This window comes from Gnatocerus cornutus, chromosome 1, assembly GCF_029298725.1.
Source record: "Gnatocerus cornutus isolate USDA-ARS CGAHR chromosome 1, icGnaCorn1.1, whole genome shotgun sequence".
In the NCBI taxonomy this organism is placed as follows: domain Eukaryota; kingdom Metazoa; phylum Arthropoda; class Insecta; order Coleoptera; family Tenebrionidae; genus Gnatocerus; species Gnatocerus cornutus.
In genome coordinates this window covers 18,369,891-18,373,474 of record NC_142233.1, presented here as the reverse complement: position 1 = coordinate 18,373,474, position 3,584 = coordinate 18,369,891, and positions in this window count along the sequence as shown.

The following is a 3,584-nucleotide window of genomic DNA, read 5'->3' as shown; positions in this document are numbered from 1 at the left end:
AATCTACAAACAATGGGCCTGGATCAGCCTACCTTAAGTTTCAAATTCTGTAATTACATTATAATTAAAACCTCATTTACTCATCAAGCGATTTATTAAAGGAAATCTTGGCGTTTTGTAAATGTACCACACCAACCTACCATTATTGTTTGTTCAAATTTAAATCCTTCGAACTATTGTTCTCATGGCTTTATTTCTATTGAATTAAGGCATACTTACGTCATAATTATTACTGTATTTATCTAAAAAATTTGCTTTAATTAAAGAATCACTTCCTGATTGTCCACTCTCTAGTGTAAATTTTCTTAACATTTTTGGTGTAAATTTGACTATAGATGAAGTTGGGGTACCTATTAGTAAGTGTGATGACATTTTGCTATTGCATTTTAAGCCATTTGTTTTTTAAAGGAAATTTTTTAAATTGCAGATTGTGGAAAAAAAATCTGTTATTTTTAAATAAAAGAAATCTTCTAGATACTTGAGAGTAAAATAGAAACAATTCGCTCACTTTCACGAGAAAAAAATATCGATTTTTGCAAAATTGTAAATTAAATTTCTGTAAAAACTGATTGCGATTGTTAGACTCTTTTTTTTGTTTCTTTTAATTCTGCTATGTTTAAAAGTTTTCTCACAACTTCACACGGACATTGTCGGTCTTGATTAAAACCAAATATATATTTTGTTAATTTTCAAATTTTCTAATTGAGGGTGAAAACTCAATAATAACTAAAGCATTTTTAGAGATGAAAATTATTATACATATTACCAACTGATTTGACAATTGAGATGTTTAAATTCATTATGGCTCGATGCACTCTACAAAACCACCAATTTTTATCAAGATTCAACGGCTAAATTGCAAGAAAACAGCAGAAATCTGCACGAAATCATCAAAATTCTTAGAGAAATCCGCTTATTTCGATGCAAAACGACGATTTCTCGCTGATTTTCGTCGTTTTCTGGCTTGAATTCGCAAAGAAGAGCTCGAAATCTACAAAATCACCAATTTTATCAAGATTCAACGGCTGAATTGCAAGAAAACAGCAGAAATCTGCACGAAATCATCAAAATTCTTAGAGAAATCTGTTTATTTCGATGTAAAACGACAATTTCTCGCTGATTTTCGTCGTTTTCTGGCTTGAATTCGCAAAGAAGAGCTCGAAATCTACAAAATCACCAATTTTATCAAGATTCAACGGCTGAATTGCAAGAAAACAGCAGAAATCTGCACTAAATCATCAAAATTCTTAGAGAAATCCGCTTATTTCGATGCAAAACGACGATTTCTCGCTGATTTTCGCCGTTTTCTGGCTTGAATTCGCAAAGAAGAGCTCGAAATTTACAAAAGCACCGATTTTTATCAAGATTTATCGGCTGAATTGCAAGAAAACAGCAGAAATCTGCACGAAATCATCAAAATTCTTAGAGAAATCTGTTTATTTCGATGTAAAACGACAATTTCTCGCTGATTTTCGTCGTTTTCTGGCTTGAATTCGCAAAGAAGAGCTCGAAATCTACAAAATCACCAATTTTATCAAGATTCAACGGCTGAATTGCAAGAAAACAGCAGAAATCTGCACGAAATCATCAAAATTCTTAGAGAAATCCGCTTATTTCGATGCAAAACGACGATTTTTCGCTGATTTTCGCCGTTTTCTGGCTTGAATTCGCAAAGAAGAGCTCGAAATTTACAAAAGCACCGATTTTTATCAAGATTTATCGGCTGAATTGCAAGAAAACAGCAGAAATCTGCACGAAATCATCAAAATTCTTAGAGAAATCTGTTTATTTCGATGTAAAACGACAATTTCTCGCTGATTTTCGTCGTTTTCTGGCTTGAATTCGCAAAGAAGAGCTCGAAATCTACAAAATCACCAATTTTATCAAGATTCAACGGCTGAATTGCAAGAAAACAGCAGAAATCTGCACTAAATCATCAAAATTCTTAGAGAAATCCGCTTATTTCGATGCAAGACGACGATTTTTCGCTGATTTTCGCCGTTTTCTGGCTTGAATTCGCAAAGAAGAGCTCGAAATCTACAAAAGCACCGATTTTTATCAAGATTTATCGGCTGAATTGCAAGAAAACAGCAGAAATCTGCACTAAATCATCAAAATTCTTAGAGAAATCCGCTTATTTCGATGCAAAACGACGATTTTTCGCTGATTTTCGCCGTTTTCTGGCTTGAATTCGCAAAGAAGAGCTCGAAATTTACAAAAGCACCGATTTTTATCAAGATTTATCGGCTGAATTGCAAGAAAACAGCAGAAATCTGCACGAAATCATCAAAATTCTTAGAGAAATCTGTTTATTTCGATGTAAAACGACAATTTCTCGCTGATTTTCGTCGTTTTCTGGCTTGAATTCGCAAAGAAGAGCTCGAAATCTACAAAATCACCAATTTTATCAAGATTCAACGGCTGAATTGCAAGAAAACAGCAGAAATCTGCACTAAATCATCAAAATTCTTAGAGAAATCCGCTTATTTCGGTGCAAAACAACGATTTTTTGCTGATTTTCGCCGTCTTCTGGCTTGGATTCGCAAAGAAGAGCTCGAAATCTACAAAAGCACCGATTTTTATCAAGATTTATCGGCTGAATTGCAAGAAAACAGCAGAAATCTGCACGAAATCATCAAAATTCTTAGAGAAATCTGTTTATTTCGATGTAAAACGACAATTTCTCGCTGATTTTCGTCGTTTTCTGGCTTGAATTCGCAAAGAAGAGCTCGAAATCTACAAAATCACCAATTTTATCAAGATTCAACGGCTGAATTGCAAGAAAACAGCAGAAATCTGCACTAAATCATCAAAATTCTTAGAGAAATCCGCTTATTTCGATGCAAAACGACGATTTCTCGCTGATTTTCGCCGTTTTCTGGCTTGAATTCGCAAAGAAGAGCTCGAAATTTACAAAAGCACCGATTTTTATCAAGATTTATCGGCTGAATTGCAAGAAAACAGCAGAAATCTGCACGAAATCATCAAAATTCTTAGAGAAATCTGTTTATTTCGATGTAAAACGACAATTTCTCGCTGATTTTCGTCGTTTTCTGGCTTGAATTCGCAAAGAAGAGCTCGAAATCTACAAAATCACCAATTTTATCAAGATTCAACGGCTGAATTGCAAGAAAACAGCAGAAATCTGCACGAAATCATCAAAATTCTTAGAGAAATCCGCTTATTTCGATGCAAAACGACGATTTTTCGCTGATTTTCGCCGTTTTCTGGCTTGAATTCGCAAAGAAGAGCTCGAAATTTACAAAAGCACCGATTTTTATCAAGATTTATCGGCTGAATTGCAAGAAAACAGCAGAAATCTGCACGAAATCATCAAAATTCTTAGAGAAATCTGTTTATTTCGATGTAAAACGACAATTTCTCGCTGATTTTCGTCGTTTTCTGGCTTGAATTCGCAAAGAAGAGCTCGAAATCTACAAAATCACCAATTTTATCAAGATTCAACGGCTGAATTGCAAGAAAACAGCAGAAATCTGCACTAAATCATCAAAATTCTTAGAGAAATCCGCTTATTTCGATGCAAGACGACGATTTTTCGCTGATTTTCGCCGTTTTCTGGCTTG